Below are 25,148 nucleotides of genomic sequence, written 5' to 3' on the forward strand. Positions count from 1 at the left end.
TGCCAATTTAGACAGAACAATTGGTTGGATGGACCCCTGAGAGACAGACTCAAGGAGGCTGGTTGGTATAAACTTCCTTCCATTCTTTTACCTCGGTATGTATGTGTGTATAATATATACATACATATTATACAAGAATATATATACATTCCTTATCTTTTATACACTTAGAATGTTCCTTACATAGCTCTGCACCCTGAATTTTTCATTTATCATTTACTCAACATCCTAAGACATTAAAAATTCTTTTTTTTTTTTTAAGACGGAGACTTGCTCTGTCACCAGGCTGGAGTGTAGTGGCACCATCTCAGCTCACTGCAACCTCCAACTTCCTGGTTCAAGCAGTTCTCCTGCCTCAGCCTCCTGAGTAGCTGGGATTTCAGGCACGTGCCACCATGCCCAGCTAATTTTTGTATTTTCAGTAGAGACGGGGTTTCACCATGTTGGCCAGGATGGTCTCGATCTCCTGACCTCATAAACCGCCTGCCTCGGCCTCCCAAAGTGCTGGGATTACAGGCATGAGCCACCACACCCAGCAGGAAAAATTCTTTTAAATACTATTTCATGGTTGTAAATATGCATCCTTAAATATACCATAATTTATTTTCTTATAAATCTTGCTGCTCATTTAGCTTTATTCTCAATTCTCACTAGTATGAATAATGCTACAATGAATACCATTGTTCACAAATCTTTCTATATAAATTTTTCCCCCTTAGGATAAATTCAGTGCAATTACTGAATTAAAGAACGTTTTTAATTTTGCCAATATACGTTGCCAAAATACTTTCCAAAAAACTAGGCCCAATGCACACTCCACTAGCAGTTTCAGAGATTGTCCCCTTACCACCTTTGACAGCACAGTCAACTGCAAATCTGATAGGTTAAAAAAATAGTATGTCATTTAATCTGCATTCCTTTGATTACTTATCAGAAAAAAAATGTTTCTCATATGCTTCTTGGTCATTTGTATTTTTTCCTTATGAACTCTGATCATGTTCTTTGCCAGCAAAACTTTTCTTTCTCTTGGCCGACAAACTTTCTGTGGAAAACCAGTTAAGATGGAATCATCTACGTAGCAGCAACTGCAGCTCCCCCTGCTGACCAGTAAATTACCACCACCACCAAGTGCCCAGTAAAAATAAACTGTGCGCTGTAACTATGCACTTGCCCATCTTCTGGGCGGCTGCTACAAATACAAATTATACACGGTAATAAAAAAGAAAATACTGTGTATCTAAAGTCATACTTAACAGAGCTGTGATGGAGAAGGCAAGGGCGACAAACGTCTACTTTTCTTTTTTTTTTTTTGAGACGGAGTCTCGCTCTGTCGCACAGGCTGGAGTGCAGTGGCCGGATCTCAGCTCACTGCAAGCTCCGCCTCCTGGGTTTACGCCATTCTCCTGCTTCAGCCTCCCGAGTAGCTGGGACTAGGGGCGCCCGCCACCTCGCCCAGCTAGTTTTTTTTTTTTTTTTTGTATTTTTTAGTAGAGACGGGGTTTCACCATGTTAGCTTTTTTTTTTTCTTTTTTTTTTTGATACGGAGTCTCGCTCTGTCGCCCAGGCTGGAGTGCAGCGGCGCATCTCGACTCACTGCAAGCTCCGCCTCCTGGGTTCACGCCATTCTCCTGCCTCAGCCTCCCGAGTAGCTGGGACTACAGGTGCCGGCCACCACGCCCAGCTAATGTTTTTTGGGGTTTTTTTTTTTTTTTGTATTTTTAGTAGAGACGTGGTTTCACCGTGTTAGCCAGGATGGTCTCGATCTCCTGACCTCGTGATCAGCCCACCTCGGCCTCCCAAAGTGCTGGAATTACAGGCGTGGGCCACAGCGTCCGGCCCAAATGTTTTCTAATGTGCAGGAACTAGGCAAGGCGCAGCGGCTCACACCTGTAATCCCAGCACTTTGTGGAGGCCGAGGCGGTTGGATCACCTGAGGTCAGAAGTTCAAGACCAGCCTGGCCAACATGCGTCTCTACTAAAAATATAAAAATTAGCCAGGTGTGGTGGCACTTGCCTGTAATCCCAGCTACTCAGGAGGCTGAGGAAGGAGGATTGCTTGAACCTGGGAGGTGGAGGTTGTGGTGAGCCGCGATTGCGCCACTGCACCCCAGCCTGGCCAATAGAGTGAGACTCCATCTAAAAAAAAAAAACTAATAAGCAAGAACTAATGTCACAATTCTAAAAATCAATTCCCTGCCAAATATACTACCTGGCATATGATAAACATCACAGGCCTAAATATATAAACACCACAGACCTAAATATTCATTTCCCTATACTGCAACTATGTGAAAACATTCTAGTTACCAAACGACACTGGGTGGTCAGCAAACTAGTTCTCTTTTTCCAAAAGCAAAAACAACAAAAACACTTCTGCCCTTTAGCATTCAAAGGAAGACTATTAAAAATCGTAATTCTTGGCAATCCTTATTCCAAAGCTCCTCGCACTTATTAGACTGGGACCAATAGAGCCAAAGGGTAAGGCCAAGATTGGCAAATGCATGTGACTCTCAGCTTTTCCACTGATACTCTCCTAAAGAGGCACATCCCAAGGCCAGCAATGCAGTCTTTAATATGCATTTACTAAGTGCCATCAAGAGCAAACAATGATGGCTGGGCATGGTGGCTCACGCCTGTAATCCTAGCACTTTGGGAAGCCGATGGGAGGTGGATCACCTGAGGTCGGGAGTTCGCGACCAGCCTGACCAACATGGTGAAACTCCATCTCTACTAAAAATACAAAGCATAGCAGGGCGTGGTGGCAGGTGCCTATAATCCCAGCTACTTGGGAGGCTGAGGCGGGAGAATCGCTTGAACCCGGGAGGCGGAGGTTGCAGTGAGCCGAGATCATGCCATTGTGCTCCAGGCAGAGGTTGCAGTGAGCTGAGATCATGCCAGTGTGCTCCAGCCTGGGCAACAAAGAGCGAAACTTCGTCTCAAAAAAAACAAAAATAAAAACAGCACGCAGTGAGGATAAAAGACAAGAGCCAGCCCTCACTCTCAAAGAACCTAGAGACTAGCTGGGATCAAAGTGGAGCAAACCGGCAATCAGTACAATAGAAGTGCCAGGTCTGCATATGCACACACACATGCACACACACTAGCAGTTTCAGAGATTGTCCCCTCACCACCTTTAACAGCACAGTCAACTGCAAATCTGATAGGTAAAAAACAGTATGTCATTTAATCTGCATTCCTGTGATAACTTATCAGAATAAAAATGTTTCTCATATGCTTCTTGGTCATTTGTATTTCTTCTTTATGAACTCTGATCATAAAGTGATAATACCTGGCTCCAGAGGAAGCACTCAGTGTCGGCTACTATTATTACTATTATCACTGCTGTTATTAATATTATCACTACTTTTTTTTTTTTTTTTTAAGGCTAATCAAGTGAAGCAGTGGGAGTGGAGAAGGAACAAAGAAATCTGTAACTGGTTGTGATCAACTAATAGTAAACACCACTATACTTCAACCAGTCACTACTGTTATTAAAGACTAGGGGAAGTAAGTTTCCAGAACAGGGTAGAGTCCTTCTTAAGCAGAGGTAACTGCTTGTGTGAAGACCCAGAGGCAAGGAACAACAGGGTATACAGCAGGCACTGGGCACAAGCAGTCTGTACTACTGCATACAGGATGCTCAGGAAGAAGTGAAGAGATGATCTGGCAAAACATTTCAACTCTACCTTCAAAGCTAGGAGAGTTATGGTGGAAGAGGGATATGATCACACGCTTGGACGTGCAGTTTACAAGGATCATGTTGGCAGTGACTTGGAAGAGAGAAAGCAGTCAAGGAGAATGATTACAAGGCAAGAGAAGGTCAGGCAGCCAAAAGGGCGATGAAGGTCTGGACTCAAAAAGGAGAAGTAGGATGACTAGGAAAACATTATGAGCTAGGATCTCAAGAATGTGGTGACTAGAATGGCATAAGAAGGAACCCAGAGGCCTCTCAAATCCCTGATTTGAGTGACTGGCTGGATGACACTACCACTCACCAGGATAAGAAGATAGGAAGAGGTTGGACTTGGGGAAGTGGATAAGATCATTTTAAAATGCCCATAGGATGGCCGGACATGGTGGCTCATTCCTGTAATCCCAGTACTTTGGGAGGCTGAGGCAGGTGGATCACCTGAGGTCAGGAATTCAAGACCAGCCTGGCCAACATGGTGAAACCCCGTCTCTACTAAAAATACAAAAATTGGCCGGACGTGGTGGCGCACACCTGTAATCCCAGCTACCCCAGAGGTTGAAGCAGGAGAATCACTGGAACCTGGGAGGCAGAGGCTGCCATGAGCCGAGACCGTGCCACTGCACTCTAGCCTGTATGATAGAGCGAGACTCCGTCTCAATAATAATAATGATAAAATAAAATAAAATGCCCACAGGACATCCAAGTAGAGCTGTCCAGGAAGCAACTGTGTATATGGGATTGGAGATCAGAAAACTAGTTAGAGCTGGAAAAAAACACATTTGCAAATCATCAGCATATGGACGGCAAGTGAGGCACAAGTTTATCTAAGGCATTCCTCAGAAACCGCACAGGGTGAGAGGAGAAAGGGTAAAGGGAAGGCAAATACGAATGTTTTTAGGAGCAAAAGAAGAAAAACATCTGCAAAGAAAACCAAGCGTATGGGCCAGGCTCGGTGACTCACGCACTTCGGGAGGCCAAGGCGGGTGGATCACCTTGAGGTCAGGAGTTCCAGACCAGCCTGGCCAACATGGTGAAGCCCGTCTCTACTAAAACTACAAAAATTAGCCAGATACGGTAGCAGGCACCTGTAATCCCAGCTACTGGGGAAACTGAGGCAGGAGAATAGCTTAAACCCAGGAGACGGAAGCTGCAGTGAGCCAAGATCGTGCCACTGCACTCCAGTCTGGGCAAAAGAGCAAGACTCCGTCTCAAAAAAAAAAAAAATAGTTTCAAAGATAAAACAAAAATCTTGTTAAAGATAAATAATGACAAGCTAAAGAAATAATCTACTTCTTTAAGTCATGCTATTAATTTGCACCAAAATTTTCATTTCCTATGTGTAGGTGTCGAGAGTCTAGTACCCATGTTAAATGATATACACCTGTTCTGGGCTGAACTGGGTTCCCTAAAAGAGATATGTAGTACTCCAGGGGGCTGGGCACAGTGGCGCATGCCTATAATCCCAGCACTTTGGGAGGTCAAGGCCACAGGATCGCTTGAGCTCAGGAGTTCGAGATCAGCCTGGGCAACGTGGCAAGACCCCGTCTCTACTAAAAATATTAAAAAATAGCCAGGCGTGGTGGTGTGCACCTGTAGTCCCAGCTACTCAGGAAGCTGAGGTGGGAGGATTGCTTGAGCCTGGGGGTGAGGGGGCTGGAGGTTAAAGTGATCCAAGTGCCACTGCACTCCAGCCTGAATGACAAAGGGGGACCCTGTCTCAAAAAAAAAAAAGATATGTAGTACTCCTAACATTCAGCACCTCAGAATGCGATCTTAGAGACAGGATCTTCAGACCAGGTGCGGTGGCTTATGCCTGTAATCTCAGCACTTTAAGAGGCCGAGGTGGGTGGATCACTTGAGGTCAAGAGTTCGAGACCAGCCAGACCAATGTGGTGAAACTCTGTCTCTACCAAAAATGTAAAAATTAGCTAGGCGTGCTGGCGAGCACCTGTAACTCCAGCTACTTGGGAGGCTGAGGCAGAAGAATCACTTGAACCTAGGAGGAGGAGGTTGCAGTGAGCTAACACCACTGCACTCCAGCCTGGGCAACAAAGAGAGACTCTGGAAAAAAAAAAAAAAAGAGATAGGATCTTCAAAGAGGTCATAAAGTTAAAATGAGGTCATCAGGGAGGACTCTAATCCCAATATGACTGTTGCCCTTATAAAAAAGGGGAAATTGTGGACACAAAGAAACACACACAGAGAGGCTGGGCGCAGTGGCTGACACCTGTAATCCCAGCACTTTGGGAGGCTGAGGCGGGCAGATCACTTAAGGTCAGGAGTTTGAGACCAGCCTGGGCAACAAGGTCCAGCCCTGTCTCTACAAAAAATACAAAATTTAGGCTGAGTGGTGTGGTTCATGCCTGTAATCCCAGCACTTTGGGAGGCCAAGGCAGGCAGATCACCTAGGTCAGGAGTTCTAGACCGGCCTGGGCAACATGGTGAAACCCTGTCTCTACATAAAATACAAAAAATTAGCCAGGCATGGTGACACGTGCCTGTAATTCCAGCTAACCAGGAGGCTGAGAAAGGAGAATCACCTGAACCTGAGAGGCAGAGGTTGCAGTGAACCGCTATTATGCCACTGCACTCCAGCCTGGGCAACAGGGCAAGACTCTTGTCTAAAAAAGAAAAAAGAAATACACACAGGGAGAACTCTACATAAGGACTGGAGTTATACTGCCACCAGAAGCTGGAAGAGAGGCTTGAAACAGATCCTGCCCCAGTTGCTTCAGAGGAAGTATGCCTCTGCCCTTAGATTTCTAGCCTCCAGAACAGTGAGACAATAAATTTCTGTTCTTTAAGCCACTCAGCCTATGTCACTCTGTGGCAGCAGCCTGAGCAAACAGATGTCATGAAGAAAATTCACAGCTCAGGTTTACTGATTACCTACCAGGTGCTGTTCTAAACACTCTACATCAATAAACTCATTTAATCCTTATAAAGTCCCCTCCAGGATCTAGGTACTACCATTACACCCTTTTCTTTTTTTTCTGGAGACAGAGTCTCGCCCTGTCACCCAGGCTGGAGCGCAGTGGCGCGATCTCGGCTCACTGCAAGCTCCACTTCCCGGGTTCACACCATTCTCCTGCCTCAGCCTCCGGAGTAGCTGGGACTACAGGCGCCCGCCACCCTGCCCAGCTAATTTTTTGTATTTTTAGTAGAGACGGGGTTTCACCGTGTTAGCCAGGATGGTCTTGATCTCCTGAACTCGTGATCTGCCCACCTTGGCCTCCCAAAGTGCTGGGATTACAGGCGTGAGCTACCGCGCCCAGCCCATTACCTTTTAACAACCCTTTTAACAGTGTTAACGCCGAGGTTCTAAAAGGTTAATGAACTTACCCAATATCACATAGCCAGAGCCCTCTCTCTCACCACTAGGCTATGAGGAGCTATTATTAATAGTAATTATAATAAGTGCTGGCACAGTGGCTCACGCCTGTAATCCCAGCACTTGGGGAGGCCAAGGTGGGTGGATCACTTGAGGCCAGGAGTTCAAGACTAGCCTGGCCAATATAGTGAAACCCCGTCTCTACTAAAAATACAAAAATTAACCAGGCATGCTGGCATGCGCCTGTAATCCCAGCTACTCAGGAGGCTGAGGCAGGAGAATTGCTTGAACTCGGGAGACAGAGGTTGCAGTGAGCTGAGATTGCACCACTGCACTCCAGCCAGGGCAACAGAGCAAGACTCCGTCTCAAAAAAAAAAAAAAATTAGTAATTACAATAAGAACAGTAGTAATTCACTAAGCCAAACACTGCCTTATGTCATTTACAGATATAATACAAAAGTCCTCTGAAGTAAGTGTTATTATTTCCAGTATGAAGGAGGAACCTGAATCTCAGAGAGATGAAGAAAATCGCCCAAAGTCACACAGTTAAGAGTGCTGAGATTAGGCCAGGCATGGTGGCTCATGCCTGTAATCCCAGCACTTTGGGAGGCCGAGGCGGGTGGATCACCTGAGGTCAGGAGTTCAAGACCAGCCTGGCCAAGCTGGTGAAACCCCATCTCTACTAAAAAGTAAAACAAACAAAAATTAGCTGGCCATGGTGACAGGCACCTGTAATCCCAGCTACTTGGGAGGCTGAAGCAGAAGAATCACTTGAACCCAGGAAGTGGAGGTTGCAGTGAGCCAAGATCACCCGACAACAAAGTTTAAGACTGTCTCAAAAAAAAAAAAAAAAAAGGAAGAATGCTGAGATTTTTTTTTTTTTTTTTTTTTTTTTTTTTTTTTTTTGAGACGGAGTCTCAAGCTGTTGCCCAGGCTGGAGTGCAGTGGCGCGATCTCGGCTCACTGCAAGCTCCGCCTCCTGGGTTCACGCCATTCTCCTGCCTCAGCCTCCTGAGTAGCTGGGACTACAGGCGCCCGCCACCGCGCCCGGCTAATTTTTTGTATTTTTAGTAGAGACGGGGTTTCACTGTGGTCTCGATCTCCTGACCTTGTGATCCGCCCACCTCGGCCTCCCAAAGTGCTGGGATTACAGGCTTGAGCCACCGCGCCCGGCCAGAATGCTGAGATTTTATCTATTTGCTAACTTAAGGGGATATACAATGAAAACATTTTTTACTAAAACTTTAAAAGCAAGTGTGTGTGTGTGTGTGTGTGTGCGCTTTTTTCTTTAATGAGACAAGAGACAAGGTCTGGCTCTATCGCCCAGGCTGGACTGCAGGGGCGCAATTGCAGCTCACTGCAACCTCCACCTCCCAGGCCTCCCACCTCAGCCTCTCAAGTAGTTGTGACTACAGGTGCACACCACCATGCCTGGCTAATTTTCTTTTGCATTTTTAGTAGAGATGGGGTTTTGCCATGTTGCCCAGGCTGGTCTCAAACTCGTGTGCTCCAGCGATCTGCCTATTCAGCCTCCCAAAGTGCTAGGATTACAGGCATGAGCCATTGTGCCTGGCCAAGTTAAATTTTTTAATGCTCGACTTTGCAGTTCAATACTAGAAATATACATCTCCAAATTCAAAATTCTTGAAGATCTCAAGAGAACACGTGTCCTAGATTATGGGACCTTTTGCATGTGTATCCTCTCAACCACTATTCAAGAATTATTCTCTCTCAGTTAGAACCCTTGCCATTTCTCTGACTTCCAGACACAGAAAGATAAGAAAAGGAAGGACTGAGAGGCTGTTCTTTAAAATTTTTTTCAATTTTCTATTTAATTTTTAAAATCTGATACAAACATCAGAAAGTGTAAAAAGATATAATGCAATGAGAAGTCTCCTTCCCACTCTCTCCTCTACATGCACAATTCCTAGACCTAACAGGTAACCAATGCCACGATTTTCTTATTTATTCTTCTAAAGGTTTGTGGTGGTGTTGTTGTTGTTGTTGCTTTTTGAGACAGTCTTGCTTGGTCGGTCAGGCTGGAGTGCAGTGGCATGATCTTGGCTCATGACAACCTCTGTCTCCTGGGCTCAAGCAATTCTCCTGCCTCAGCCCTCCGAGAAGCTGGGATTACAGGCGTGTGCCACTATACCCAGGCTAGTTTTTGTATTTTTAGTAGAGACGGGGTTTCACCATATTGGCCAGGCTGGTCTCAAACTCCTGACCTCAGGCAATCCTCCCGCCTTGGCCTCCCAAAGTCCTGGGATTACACTTGTGAGCCACCACGCCCAGCCCTAAAGATTTTTTTTTTTTTTTTTTGCATATATACACCAATGCAAATTATCTTTTTCTCCTGTTTTTTTTTTTCCTAAAAAACACAAAGTGTATCAAATCATACATACTGTTCTGCATCTTGCTTTTATCACTTAACTGTCTGCCTTGCAGATCTTTCCATATCATATTATGTCTTAATTCTCTCGTTTTGCTTGTCAAGAACAGTTTTTACGTAATTTCACCATAGTTCAGTCTAGCACACAAGGCACCCAGCAGCCCCTAAGAACTACCTGAGACAACTGATGATGGCTCCATGCCACACACTAAAGACCCTGTATCTTTTCTCTCCTCCTCATTTTCATTTCACTTTTTTCTCCAACTCACTCAATTCTCCTTCCTTTCCCTATACCTCTCCCATCTCACCCACTCCTTAGCTCCTAACCCTGACAACTAGACCTAGCAACATCACTGACATTGCTTAGTCGTGGCTAGAAATATTCAGGCTTTAAAAAGGTACAGACCCCCAACATAGAGGAAAAGGGATAAATAATAATTTCCATGAGAACTTCTAATTAACGAAAGTGCCTTAAATTGAAGAGTTTTGGTCTGGAGTTATTCTTCCTTGTCACTTGCCTCCTCTCGCATTTTGGTTTGTGAAGAGTGAGTAAGTATGACACTACTTTCTATATGCATGGAAACAAGCACATACTCAGTCTAACATTTAAGCAATGCCTGACAGAACGACAGAGTTCATTTTACAATAAGATAATTGGAAACAAAATATAAGAGCTATATAAAATTAACATTTGGGCTCCAAAATGTGCACTTTAATTAACCTATCATTTCTTTTTACTTAAATTAAGTAGCTCCAATCTGAAACTACATCTTAGAAATGTTTTAAGGCTATTCACCAATGAAAAAGAGTAAAGTTCTCTCTCCCTGCTTTTATTTTCCAGCCCACAAACTCAATGCTATCCTCCCCGCAAAAAGTACCTTTTTTTCTGACCAGACGAACACTGTAATTTTTAAGATTTCTAAATAATAAAAATAAGAAAACATTACCCCAAAAAAATTGGTTTACACTTAGATGTTTCGCACTGAGCAAAGGATTGGTAAGGAACACAAAACTAAGGCAGCCACGTAATTACATTCTCAAGTAGTAACAGGTGGTAACTCACAGTATGGAGCTGATTTCCTTTCTCTATTCCTGCCATGCCAGAGACCTCTGGTAGAACTTCTGAGGTTACTGTATGGTAACCCAGGTTCAGAGACATTTAGAGGTAAAACCTTAAACATTGGAAATATCTTTAAAAGTAGGGCTTTGTGTACCAAATACATTCGTTAAAACCTAGGAAACTATAAAACGAAATCCAATATATTCATCTCAATCCCCTTGCCTGCTTCCTAAAAAGGACAGAGGCCAGCAGGTCCTGGTGCTCAACACTTGCTAAGTCGAAACACTCTTACACGGGTCCTCCGATTCTTGACGGGTTCAGAACTTCTGGTTGCATTCCCCATGCAACCCCTCCAACTCTACAGGGAGAATGCTGGAAAAACTGTGTCACTTTGGCTTCCTGTATATTAATATAAGCACTCATTATCCAGCAATAGCAGCTGAAACGTAAATGAAGATGAGAACTCAGTCTACATGACCTAAGATTTCCCACAAGTCCAGATATTTAGGTTACGCAGACTGCATTATTGTCCGATTTCTCCTCTGCATTAATCTGGAAGTCTACAGAACAGATTAGCACACAACAATCTTAACTAAGCTAGTATCCAACTCTGAAGGAAGGCGAAGCTGGTGGAGGGTTTCCAAGACTGCTTATCCTTCTCTGTCCTTCCTCCCATACCCTCCTTATGTCTTTTTTGGTTTTTGTTTGTAAAATTTAAAAATATTTAATTTTTTTAAATGTATTTTTAGTCACAAGAAAATCAAAGAAGCCACCCATTTCAGTCTTAAGCTCTGCCCTTTGCCTAGTCCTAATGGAGGGTTCTTTGGCCATCTATGTATAAAAGATGAGAGAAGCCAAAGAGACTGGAGAACCACCACATCAATGGGAGCTTTTTCATCTAAAGGTCATCTGTCCACACTGTCCAAATGAGGTTTACCCTGTGAAATAAACTTGGCATAAGTGCTACCTGTTGAGAAAAACAGTGTGAAATGTCACGCAAAGGACTGGGGTGCAGCAGGAGGACTCTGAAAAAGTCATACGTGTAAACCAGCAGGTCTTAGAATGTTCTAATCTACTATATGCAGTTTCAGAGTAAACAAATGGTTAATGACACATCTTTTGTAACACATGAATCAGCTACTGATTTGCAAGAGTGGGACACACCCTAGTACCTATGACTCTAAAGTACCTGTTTGAAAAGTGGACCTAGATGTCTGAATTGCCAACCTATCCTAAAATTGGAACAGAATTTTATAACTATGTAAGTTGCCATAATTTAAAGTTAAAAAGATCACTGCCTTTCATTATAATGGAAGTTAATTTGAGAACTTCATTAAAACCTTCACACCGATAATCAAAGAACAGTAGCAATGCAAACTAAGGTACAGCCAATCAACCCTAGGAAGCAAACACAAGAGGCAAGAGAAATGGCAGGTAAAGGAACTGAAGAATAGCAAATTCAAGAATTACAAGCATTACAAAGTTCTAAAGAAAAATGAATAAAATGAGGCTGGTAATGAAAAAATAACACATCTTACCTTAAGAGGCATCCAAATAGCATTCATAGTGTCAGGATATAAAGACAATACTCAGAAATGAGCAAGAAGTCTTAGTAATTCCCTCGGTTACCAAGTATGAGCAGGTAGGAAAATCTTTTGTTTCGATAAGGTATCTGAAAGAGAGGATTTTCATTTAGACTAAAAAATAATCAAGAAAATGCAAATAGTTTAAGCTACATGGGCAGGGATTTTGAAGTACTATTTGCCTCATCGCACTAAAAAAGTATAGAAAATACAGTCCCCTTTAGAAAACGGCAAATGTGTGTGTGTCTCCGTACATATGTGTAGAAACATACGTTATATAAAAAGAGAAATAAATATGTAACACTTACTTTAGATAATGTAAAATTGCTTATCAAACAGCCAAAATCCCAGAGAGAATAAAGTTTCCAGGGTACCTCATAAACACTAAACGTGATTTGTTAACTAACCATCTAAAAAAAGACCCTTGCTACATTTAATTATATTTAGTAAAGTAAAACCTCTCTAATCATCCCGACTGTCCCAAGATTATGCTTAAGTTTCAGAGTCAATTCCACATGAAAAGTAAAACCTATTCTTGACTGAAGTACTAGAAACAAATAAAATACCCTTCTTCCCCAGAGATCGTTAAAAGCAGACCGAGCAACTTAATTTTGAGGGTAGGAGGAAGGTAAATTTGCCTGGAGGCTGGAGGATGGACTAAATGACCTCTAGTAGGATCCTCGTTCAAGTCCTGGGCCTGAATACAATTCCAGCTTAACCAGTTACTGCTTCGCTTAAAATGGAGGCTTGCCCGCGTAGGGACAAAAATAACAGCACCCACTTCGTTAAAAACAAATGTCGAAAAGTACCCTTATTTAAATAAAAATAAAAAATAAACACCTCTGGAGTGGATGTGTTCTTGCTATGCGTTTGTCACTGAGGCTTCGAAGACTTGGCATCACTTTCCTTACCGCTCACCGGATTTTGGGGGAGGAGCGGGGGGCGGCAGTTTGACTCCTGACCCAAGTCTCAGGCAGGCTTCAAAGCCCCACCAGGGCCCCCAACTCCAGAGCCAGAGGGAGCGGAGAGGCGAGAGCCCGAGATCGCACCTCCCCCCACCGCGGACCCCAGTCCCAAACCTACCCCTCACCCCTCCGCAGTGGGGCGCCTCCTTCTGCCCCATTCCCATTGTTAGGGAGGGGAGAGCGCGGGGTGGGCTCAGGGCAGGGGCGCCCGCGGCCGTTGCCCGGCTCGCTTCAGGAGGGGCGGCCCGCGGGATGCGGCTTCCCTTCCTCTCCGCGTCGGTCCGTCCCACCTCGGCTCGGCCTGGCGCCCCGAGCTCCGCTCCGCGCCCCCGGCCGCGGCCCCGGCCCGCCCCCGGGGCAGCCAGGCCCCCCGGCCACTCGGTCGGCAGCCTGCGGCCCAGGCCTACGAGTGGGCGCTGGGCGGGGGTCCCCGTGCCCCACACACGCGTCCCTCTCCCCGAGCCCCGCCGCTTCCAGGGCCCTCGGCGGCGCCCGCTCCCCGGGCCCCGCGGCCCCCCGCCTCCCAGCCGGGCCGCTCCCTCGAGCTCGTCGTGTCGGGGCCGCCGCCTCTACCTCACCATCACCCCTGTCCACTCGTGCCCCCACCCCCAGGGGCACCAGTGCCAAAGACAGCTCCCCCAGCCCCGGACCTACCTGCACGGTTCAACCAAGCCTAGAAGTGGGGGCGGGGAATCTTCCGCCCTCCTCTGGCGTTCATTGGCCCTTCAGGGGCATATCGTGAGCGCCATTGGCTGAGCGATAGTGTCCGTCAGAGAGATGGGGCGGGACCGAAGGGGGAGAGGGATGCTGGTGCCTCGGCGTCTCTGTCTCTGTGTATCTCGCTGTCTCTGTCTCTGTCTCGGCCCTTGGAAACGAGAGGCTTTTAGATGAGAGGACTAGAAGCGGGCCTGAGGTGGGAGGAATAGGAATAGGAATCCTGCCAGAGCGTCACGCCAGTTGGCCACTCTGAACCCCCTACCTAAGTCCCCTTTAGGTTCTCTTCTCCATCACCCCCAACCCCTGCCCCTCACCCCTCGAGGTTCCTTCATCCAGGAAGCGACGTGATGAAAACTCCAGGCCGGAAGGCCATAGGGAGAGATGTTATATATGTATAGAAAATATACACATATAAATATTTATATATAAATTCAACCAGATATCAGTTCACTAGGGCCTGGAAAGGAAAGGGCACACATCTCACAGACAGGGAAGGACTTGAGATAGAGCCGGCAGAAGAAGGAATCAAAAATCACTCTTAAGAGCTGGCAACAGTGGTTACCTCCTGGGAGGGGAACTGAGTGCCTAGGGAACCAGTGGGCGGAAGACTTACATATCTCGGCGTATCCTTTGTATCCATTGATTTTTGCACCATTCATCAAGATTCCAATTTTTTAAAAATTGATTTAAAGGTTTAAATAAGGTCCCAAAACCAGGGGACAGATAAGATAGTTGGCCAGGAAAATTGGCACAACATGCAGATTTGGGGAGGAATCTTAGCTTTTAATATATTCAGTTCCAGGTAACAGGGTTTTATAAAACCCAGTGAAGGTGTCCTAGAGGCAACTGAAGTTACAGAACTTGAGAGAGGGTAGACAATCAGGACTAGAGACTATGTGGGGTCCTCTGCCTGAAGATAGTGGTCTGTGACATGCTAAACTCCCTAAGCAGGGTAATAAGACACCCACGGTAAAAGGTAGGAGAACGAAAAAGAAGGTCAGTGAGGTAAAAGAAACAGAATATTAAAGAGGCATGAAAATTAAGGAAGGAAGGGTCTGTGGAAAATAGAACAATAAAACTATGAGAGAGGACGGGCGCGGTGGCTCATGTTTGTAATCACAGCACTTTGGGAGGCCAAGGCAGGTGGATCACCTGAGGTCAGGAGTTCCAGACCAGCCTGGGCAGCATGGTGAAACCCCATCTCTAATAGAAATGCAAAAAAAATTAGCCAAGTGTAGTGGCACACCTCTGTAATCCCAGCTACTGGGAAGGCTGAAGTGGGAGAATTGCTTGAACTGGGAGGTGGAGGCTGCAGTGAGCCAAGATCACGCCACTGCACTCCAGCCTGGACAACAGAGCAAGACCCTGTTTCAAAAAAATAAAAAATAAAAACTATGAGAGCCTCATAGGGCTTACCTCTTTAGGCTCTGGTAACCATGGGACAACAAAAATGAAAGCCAAGGCCGGGCATGGTGGCTCACGCCTGTAACCCCAGCATTTTGGGAGGCCAAGGCAGGCAGATCACAAGGTCAGGAGATCAAGACCATCCTGGCCAACATGGTGAAACCACAGGCATGGTGGTGCATGTCTGTAATCCCAGCTACTCGGGAGGCTGAAGCAAGAGAATTGCTTGAACGAGGGAGTCAGAGGTTCCAGTGAGCTGAGATCAGGCCACTGCACTCCAGCCTGGAGCACAGAGCGAGACTCCGACTCAAAAAAAAAAAGAAAGAAAAAAAGAAATATAACAAACATACACAGAAATTGAAAGAAAACCAACTATACTAAAATATGGTTTTCAAAATATTTTTATAAGTGTAATATAGCGATATATATACTTTTTATTAATGTATTAGATAATCTAATGGCAGGCCTAATGACCACCATAATTCTGAGGTCATAAATAAGCATAAGTATTATTTTATGATGCCTGCAACAACTATAATGTGCATTGATCTTAGACAATAGGCTGAGAAGTGATCAACTGTAGTATATGAAAATACCTGTGATGGGCTGGGCACGGTGGCTCACTCCTGTAATCCCAGCACTTTGGGAGGCCGAGGAGGGTGGATCACGAGGTCACGAGATGGAGACCATCCTGGCTAACACGGTGAAACCCCGTCTCTACTAAAAATACAAAAAATTAGCCAGGTGTGTTGGTGGGCGCCTGTAGTCCCAGCTACCCGAGGAGGCTGGGGCAGGAGAATGGCGTGAACCCGGGAGGCGGAGCTTGCAATGAGCCGAGATGGCACCACTGCACTCCAGCCTGGGGGACAGATCGAGACTCCATCTCAAAAAAAGAAAAACAAAAACAAAATACCTGTGATTTCTGTTCATGACAATGTCACAGGTACTGCTGTTACTACTGTGGTTTGTTGTTTTCATTCATAAATGAAGGAAATGTCAATTTCCTGTTGAACTTTCACAAAAATAAAGGCAGGTTATTTTTTCTATTCCAAGTTCACAGGTTTCCTAGTCTGTGGACCTCAGGTTAAGGAACCCTATCCTAGGCTGCGGCAGGAAGATGGTTTGAGCCTCGGAATTCGAGGCTGTAGTGAGCTATGATTGCAGCACTGCGCTCCAGTGTGGGTGATAGGTGGAGACCTAAATAAACAACAACAACAATAAAAACCGGGGAAGGAGAGAATTTTAAAAATTAAAGAAAAAAAAGAAGAAAGAAAAAAGAAACTCTGCCCTGAAGAAATCATCCTTCCCATCCTCCGCACATGGGCTGTGACTCTGCCTTTACCCCTCATCCCCATCTCTCTCTTCCCTTCAGCAAACTCCAAACACTCCACTTCTCAATCCTGCCTACACGTGTCTGACATCCCTGGGACACAAAAAACAAGGGAACATGAGTGAGAATTGGAAGGAAGATACGTACATCTTGTCTTTCTTCAAAGAAAAAAAGAGAAAAGGACGGGCTTATGCCTGTAATCCCACCACTTTGGCAGGCTGAGGCAGGCGGATCACTTGAGGCCAGGAGTTCGAGACCAGCCTGCGCAACATGGCAAAACTCCGTCTCTACAACAAAATTAAAAATTAGCCAGGCCTGGGGGCTGGCTACTGTAATCTCAGCTACCAGGGAGGCTGAGGCACAAGAATCGCTTGAGCCTGGGAGGTGAAGGTTGCAGTGAGTTGAGACTGCACCACTGCCCTCCAGCCTGGGTGATGGAGTGAGACTGTCTCAAAAAAAAAAAAAAAAAGAGAAAGGTTGAGGTATATTGAAGATCTAAGATGATGAGGAAAAGAAGCCCAGGATGGAGTATCATTGATTCCCAAGAAGGGAAACAAATTATAAAAAGAAAACCTTTGGCCAGGCACAATGGCTCACTCCTATAATCCTAGCACTTTGAGAGGCCAAGGCGGGTGGATCACGAGGTCAGGAGTTCAAGACCAGCATGACCAACACGGAGAAACCCCGTCTCTACTAAAAAATTAGCCAGGCGTGGTGGGGCACACCTATAATCCCAGCTGCTCAGGAGGCTGAGGCAGAAGAATCGCTTGAACCCGGGAGGCGGAGGTTGCAGTGAGTGGAGAACCTGCCATTGCACTCCAGCCTGGGCGACAGAGCAAGACTCTGTCTCAAAAAAAAAAAAAGAAAAGAAAACCTTTATCAATTAAGAATCTTTTTTCTCGCCAGGCGCAGTGGCTCAAGCCTGTAATCCCAGCACTTTGGGAGGCCGAGACGGGCGGATCACGAGGTCAGGAGATCGAGACCATCCTGGCTAACACGGTGAAACCCCGTCTCTACTAAAAAAAAAAAATCCAAAAAATTAGCCGGGCGCGGTGGTGGGCGCCTGTAGTCCCAGCTACTCGGGAGGCTGAGGCAGGAGAATGGCGTAAACCCGGGAGGCGGAGCTTGCAGTGAGCCGAGATCGCGCCACTGCACTCCAGCCTGGGTGACAGAGCCAGACTCCGTCTCAAAAAAAAAAAAACCAAAAAAAAAAAAAAAAAAAGAAAATAGCTATTGAATGTCCAGGCTCACTGGCTCATGCCTGTAATCCCAGCACTTTGGGAGGTTGAGGTGGAAGGATCACTTAAGGCCAATATTTGGAGACCAGCTGGGACAACATAACAAGACCCCATCTCTACAAAAAATTAAAAATTAGCTGGCCATGATGGCGAGTGCCTGTAGTCTCAGCTACTTGGTAGGCTGAGGCAGGAGGATTGCTTGAGTCCAGGAGGTTGAAGGGGAAGTGAGCCATGATTGAGCCACTGCACTCCAGCCTGGGTGACAGACTGAGACCCTGTCTCTAAAAAAAAAAAAAAAGAGAGAGAGAGAAATAAAATAGTTATTGAGCACCTACTGTATGTCAGGTCCAAGACCCTAAAGTTGTAAAAATGATTAAGGTGGTGCCCCTGCCTTCCAGTTTCCACAGAGATGGGGAATATGGATAAAAGCAGACAAAGCCATTGCCATGGGATAAGGACAGAGAATAGCATGTACAAATTCTAGAAGGTGAGGGATAATATACCACTTTCCAGAAACTAATGGTTCAATGAGGCTAAAGCATGGAGTTCAAGAAAGGAAACCAGATGAGATTAACTGCAACGTGGTTCTCAAACTTAAGTGTGCATAAAAACTGGCCTTGTTGGCTGGGCATGGTGGCTCACGCCTGTAATCCAAGCACTTTGGGAGGCCGAGGCGGGTGGATCACTTGAGGTCAGGAGTTCGAAACTAGCCTGGCCAATGTGGTGAAACCCCATTTCTACTAAAAATGCAAAAATTAGCTGGGTGTGGTGGCACACACCTATAGTCCCAGCTGCTCAAGAGGCTGAGGCGGGAGAATCATTTGAACCTGGAAGGTGGAGATTGAGTAAGCCAAGATCAAGCCACTGCGCTCCAGCCTGGGTGACACAGCAAGACTCTGTCTCAAAAATAAAAATAAAAAAATCAACTGGCCTTGTTTACACAGTCGCGAAAGCTCCATGCCTAGAGATCTTGATGTAGCAGGTCGGACTGCTGCTGCTCAGAGGGCCACACACTGAGAACCACTGATGGAGAAGAAGGGCGGGGTCAACTTGCAGAGCTGTGCTGGGAGGTGTGTGCTGCACCCTTGAGTGGGTGAAGAACCTTCGAGGGGTTTTAAGCCTGCAAGAGATATGGTCACATTTACACTTTAGAAAAATCACCCTGTGTGCAGTATGAAAAATGGAACAGAGAGGGCAAGACTGGAGTCAGGAGAGCAGTTAGGAGGCTGCTGCAGAAACCCAGGCAAGAAACCATAAAGTCCTGAAGAAACCCAGGCAAGAAACCATAAAGTCCTGAAATGAAACAATGCCAGTGGGGAACGGGGAGGAGAGGCCAAATCCAAGGGGTATTTAGGAGCCAGAATTGAGAGGCCGTGATGACTGCTGATGGGATACAGGACAGGATCATGAGATGACTTGCAGGTCTTCAGCTTTGAGTGACCCATGGAAGCAAAGGAAGATGGGAAGGAGGGTGCCTATCACACCGAGAGAATGAAGGTTTGAGAGGCAAGTGTAGTTTTTGACATTTTGCTTTTGAAATGTCTATGGGATATCAGAAATAATCTCAAAAGATGACCACGAGTCAGGCTGGGTGCAGTGGCTCACGCTTGTAATGCCAGCACTTTGGGAGGCCGAGGTGGGCGGATCACGAGGTCAGGAGTTTGAGACCAGCCTGACCAATATGGTGAAACCCTGTCTCTACTAAAAATACAAAAATTAGCTGGGCATGGTGGCGGGTGCCTGTAATCCCAGCTACTTGGGAGGCTGAGGCAGGAGAATCATTTGACCCTGAGAGGCGGAGGTTGCAATGAGCCGAGATCAAGCCATTGCACTCCAGCCTGGGCAATGAGAGTAAAACTCTGTCTAAAAGAAAAAAGACCACAAGTCACTGATTAACAGCCTGAGCAGCAGAAATCTCACAGATCTGAGTCTGAATCCTAGCCTGGCTCTGAAACTCACAATCTGGAGCTGGGGCTTGGTGCAGTGGCTCAGGCCTGTAATCTCAGCACTGTGGGAGGCTGAGGCAGGTGGATCGCTTGAGGCCCGAAGTTTGAGAGGAGCCTGGCCAACATGGTGAAACCCCATCTCTACTAAAAATACAATTAGCCAGGCATGATGGTGTGCACCTGTAATCCCAGCTACTTGGGGGGTTGAGGCACGACAATCACTGGAACCCAGGAGGCAGAGGTTGCAGTGAGCCGAGATTGTGCCACTGTACTCCAGCCTGGGCAACACAGCAACACTGTCTCAAAAAAAAAAAAAAAAGGCTGGGCGCAGCAGCTCACATCTGTAATCCCACTTTGGGAGGCTGAGGCGGGCAGATCACCTGAAGCCAGGAGATCTTTCACAATGTTGGCCACCACACCTGGCCAACATTGTGAAACCTGCTGCCCCCTCCCTGCCATGCCCCATCTCCCCCAACACCCCCCAACTCTGTCTCCACTAAAAATACAAAAATTAGGCCAGGCATGGTGGCTCACGCCTGTAATCCCAGCACTTTGGGAGGCCAGGGCGGGTGGATCACGAGGTCAGGAGATCGAGACCATCCTGGCTAACCCGGTGAAACCCTGTCTCTACTAAAAATACAAAAAAATTACCCGGGCATGGTGGCGGGCGCCTGTAGTCCCAGCTACTTGGGAGGCTGAGGCAGGAGAATGGTGTGAACCCGGGAGGTAGAGCTTGCAGTGAGTCAAGATCGCGCCACTGCACTCCAGTATGGGAGATACAGCAAGACTCTGTCTCAAAAAAAAAAAAATACAAAAAAAATACAAAAATTAGCCAGGTGTGGTGGCACACACCTATAATCTCAGCTACATGGGAGGCTGAGGCAAGAGAATTGCTTGAACCCGGGAGGTGGAGGTTGCAATGAGCCAAGATCATGCCACTGCACTCCAACCTGGGTGACAGAGCAAGACTCTCTGTTGAAAAAAAATTTTTTTTTTTTTTTTTTGGTAGAGATGGGGTTTCTGTGTTTCCCAGACTATACTCAAGCTCCCGGGCTCAAGCTATTCTCCTGCCTCTGCCTTCAACCAACCTCAATCCTCCAATTTTCTTATTTTTTCTATTTTTCAACACCTTTTAAATTCTACATTCTGGCCAGCTGCAGTGGCTCATGCCTGCAATCCAGCACTTTGGGAGGCTGAGATATGAGAATTGCTTGAGGCTAGGAGTTTGAGGCTTGCAGTAAGCTAGAATGGTGCCACGGCACGGTGGCTTGGGAGACAGAGCAAGACCTTGTCTCAAAAGAAAAAGAAATAATTTAAATACTACATTCTAGGAGATTTCTTCAACCTTCAAATTTTCTATTGAATTTTAAATTTTGGCTTTTTTTTTTTTTTTTTTTTTAGACAGGTTCTCACTGTCACCCAGGTTGGAATGCAGTGGCTTGATCTCAGCTCACCACAACCTCCGCCTCCTGGGTTCAAGTAATTCTCCTGCCTCAGCCTCTTGAGTAGCTGGGATTACAGGCATGGGCCACCATACACGGCTTATTTTTGTATTTTAAGTAGAGACAGGGTTTCACCATATTGGCCAGGCTGGTCTCGAACTCCTGGCCTCAAATGATCCACACGTCTCAGCCTCCGAAGGTACTGAGATTACAGGTGTGAGCCACCACACCCAGCCTTGGCTATCATATTTCTAATTTACGATAGTTTTTCTTGTTTTCTTATTGTTCATTTTTCATAGCATCCTATTCTTCTTCTTTTTTTTTTTTTTAGGTGGAGTTTCAATCTTGTTGCCCAGACTGGAGTGCAATGGCGGGGATTACAGGCATGCGCCCGGCTAATGTTGTATTTTTAGTAGAGACAGGGTTTCTCCATGTTGGTCAGGCTGGTCTCAAACTCCTGACCTCAGGTGATCCACCTGCCTCAGCCTCCCAAAGTGCTGGGATTACAGGCATGAACCACCGAGACCGGCCCATCCTGTTCTCAAATTATGGATATATATCTTCAGGTCTCACTGAAGAAATAAAGAGGTGTATGTGTATATGTGTGTGTGTATTATTTTTAGTTTCAGTTTTTGATACGGAGTCTCACTCTGTCGCCCGGGCTGGAGTGCAGTGGCGCGATCCCGGCTCGCTGCAACCTCTGCTTCCCAGGTTCAACTGATCCTCCCACCTCAATCTCCCGAGTAGCTGGGATTACAGGCGCCTGTCACCATGCCCAGCTAATTTTTCTTTCTTTCCTTTTTTTTTTTTTTTTTTTTTTGAGATAGAGTCTCTGTTGCCCAGGCTGGAGTGCAGTGGTGTGATCTCGGCTCACCGCAAGCTCCACCTCCTGGGTTCAAGAGATTCTCCCGCCTCAGCCTCCCGAGTAGCTGGGATTACAGGCATGCGCCACCACACCCAGCTAATTTTTGTATTTTTAGTAGAGATGGGGTTTCACCATGTTGTCCAGGCTGATCTCAAACTCCTGACCTCAAATGATCCACCTTCCTCAGTCTGTAGCTGGGATTACAGGCATGCTACTCCGGAGGCTGAGGCAGGGGAATGACTTGAACCCGGGAGGTAGAGGTTGCAGTGAGCTGAGATCATACCACTGCGCTCCAGCCTGGTGACAGAGTAACAGAGCAAGACTCCATCTTAAAAAAAAGAATTTTCTACTTTTCAGTCTAACAAATGTTTTATGAACAAGGGCTCTGTTATGTTTTGAGTTAATTTTTGTAGGTAATATGAGGTGAGGGTTCAACTTCATTCTGTTGTGTGTGGGTATCTAGTTGTCCCAGGACCATTGTTTGAAAAGATTTTTTCTACACTTTCCCTCACTGAATTGTCTTGGCATATTTATTAAAAATCAGATGACTTTGGCTGGGCACCGTGGTTCACGCCTCTAATCCCAGTACTTTGGGAGCCCAAGGCAAGAGGATCATTTGAGCCCAGGAGTTCAAAACCAGACTGGGCAATACAGGGAGACTCTATTTCTAAAATAATAATTAAAAAGATTAGCTGGGCGGGCCAGGCGCGGTGGGTCACGCCTGTAACCCAGCACTTTGGGAGGCCTAGGCGGGCAGATCACCTGAGGTCGGGAGTTTGAGACCAGCCTGACCAACATGGAGAAACCCTCTTTCTACTAAAAATACAAAATAAGCCTGGTGTGGTGACGCATGCCTGTAATCCCAGCTACTAGGGATGCTGAGGCAGAAGAATCGCTTGAACCCAGGAGGCGGAGGTTGTGGTGAGCCGAGATTGTGCCTTTGCACTCCAGCCTGGGCAACAAGAGCAGAGACTCTGTCTTAAAAAAAAAAAAAAAAAAAAAATAGCTGGGCGTGGTGACACATGCCTGTGGTCACAGTGACTTGGGAGGCTGAGGCAGGGGGATCAGGAGGCGGAGGCTGCAGTGAGCCTTGATCACTGCACTACAGCCTGGGTGACAGAGTGAGACCCTGTCTCAAAAAGAAAAAAAAAATCAGTTGACCATAACGTGAGACTCATTTCTGGACTTTCAGTTCTATTCCATTGATCTATGTGTCAATCCTTACGCCAGTGCCCAGGGGCTCAATGACTGGTACTTTGAATTAGATTTTGAATCAGGAAGTGTGAGTCTTCCAATTTTGTTCTTATTTTTCAAAGATTGTTTTGTCTATTTGACGTTCCTTACAATTTAATGTGAATTTTAGAATTGGCTTGTCCATTTTTGCAAAAAAGGTGGTTGGGATTTTGATAGAGATTGTGTTGAGTCTGTAGATCAATTTGGGAAGCATTGCTATGTGAAGAGTAGTAAGTCTTTCAATCCATGAACACACAATGTATTTTCATGTATTTAAGTTTGTTTTAATTTCTTTCTTTTTTTTTTTTTTTTTTTTTTTTTTTTTGAGACGGAGTCTCGCTCTGTCACCCAGGCTGGAGTGCAGTGGCTGGATCTCAGCTCACTGCAAGCTCCGCCTCCCGGGTTCACGCCATTCTCCTGCCTCAGCCTCCCGAGTAGCTGGGACTACAGGCGCCTGCCACCTCGCCCGGCTAAGTTTTTGTATTTTTAGTAGAGACGGGGTTTCACTGTGTTACCCAGGATGGTCTCGATCTCCTGACCTCGTGATCCGCCCGTCTCGGCCTCCCAAGGTGCTGGGATTACAGGCTTGAGCCACCGCGCCCGGCCTAATTTCTTTCAATAATGTTTTGTAGTTTGCACTTCCTTGATTAAATTTATTCCTAAGATTTTTGGGGGGCTATTACAAATGGAATTGTTTTACTAATTTCATTTTTGGATTGTTCATTTCTAGTGTATAGAACTTGAACTGAGCCAGGTGTAGTGGTGCACCACCTGCAGTCTCAGCTACTTGGGAGCCTGAGTCAGGAGGATTGCTTGAGGCCATAAGTTTGAGGCTATAGTGCATTGTAACTGTGCCTGTAAATGATCACTGCATTCTAGCCTCAGCAACATAGTGCGGCCTTGTCTCTTAAAAAATAAATAAGTAAACAACTGATTTTTGTACGTTGATCTTGTATCCTCCAACTTTGCAAAATTAATTTATTACTATTAAGATTTTGCTTTATTTTGTTTTTGGCGTGAGTCTTTAGGAACCAAAAGATAAATAAATAAGAAAAAGATCTAGCACTTTGGTCAAATTTATTCCTAAATGTACGTTTGTAAACGATATTGTAAAAGAATTTTCTTAGTTTCATTTTCAGCTTCCTAATTGTTACTGTATAGAAATAAAATTTATTTTATTTTTTATTTATTTTATTTTTTTTGAGACAGTCTCTCTCCGTCACCCAGGCTGGAGTGCAGTGGTGCGATCTTGGCTCACTGCAACCTCCACCTCCCAGGTTCAAACAATTCTTTTGCCTCAGTCTCCCGAATAGCTGTGATTACAGGTGCGTGCCACCACACCCAGCTAATTTTTGTATTTTTAGTAGAGATGGGGGTTTCACCATGTTGGTCAGGCTGGTCTCGAACTCCTGACCTCGTGATCTGCCCACCTCGACCTCCCAAAGTGTTGGGATTACAGGCGTGAGCCACTGCGCCAGGCCAATTTTTTTTTATATCACTCTTACACCTGCAACTTTCCCGAATTTGTTTACTTGTTCTGACGGTTTTGTGGATTCCTTAGAATTTCCTACAAACAAGATCTTGTCATATGCAAATACAGATGGTTTTATTTCTTCCTTTCCAATGTGTATGGCTTTTATTTCTTTTTCTTGCTAATTTCCTGGCTAGAAATTTAAGTATAATGTTGAATAGAGGTGGCAATAGTAAATATCCTTGTCTTCTTCCTGATCTTAGGAGAAAAACTTATAGTCTTTCATCATTAAGTATTAGCTGTGGGGCCAGGTGTGATGGCTCAAGCCTGTAATCCCAGAACTTTGGGAGGCAAAGGTGGATGGATCATTTGAGGTCAGGAGGTCAAGACCAGCCTGGACAACATGGTGAAACCCCATCTCTGCTAAAAACATTTCTTCTAAAAATATAAAAATTAGGCCGGGCACAGTGGCTTACGCCTGT

The 25,148-nt window shown here is 45.7% G+C and overlaps 1 protein-coding gene across 13 annotated transcripts in view; it reads right to left on the reverse strand.

Annotated features, from left to right (window-relative positions):
- Window positions 1–13,722, reverse strand: part of LOC105468500 (KAT8 regulatory NSL complex subunit 1) — a 198,877-nt gene extending 185,155 nt beyond the window's left edge. For 6 of the 13 annotated variants that reach the window (XM_071083340.1, XM_071083337.1, XM_071083344.1 and 3 more), the window contains exons 1-2: window positions 13,675–13,722; window positions 12,011–12,144 (exon numbers count right to left, since the gene is read on the reverse strand). The gene's annotated coding sequence lies outside the window, so the exon portion shown is untranslated. Of the gene's footprint in view, window positions 1–12,010; window positions 12,145–12,895; window positions 13,096–13,138; window positions 13,158–13,674 lie in introns of those variants that run through there. The other 7 variants (XM_071083339.1, XM_011718760.2, XM_011718741.2 and 4 more) reach the window with 5 other exon arrangements.
- Window positions 13,723–25,148: the final 11,426 nt, after the last annotated feature.

This window comes from Macaca nemestrina, chromosome 17 (assembly GCF_043159975.1).
Source record: "Macaca nemestrina isolate mMacNem1 chromosome 17, mMacNem.hap1, whole genome shotgun sequence".
NCBI classification, from domain to species: domain Eukaryota; kingdom Metazoa; phylum Chordata; class Mammalia; order Primates; family Cercopithecidae; genus Macaca; species Macaca nemestrina.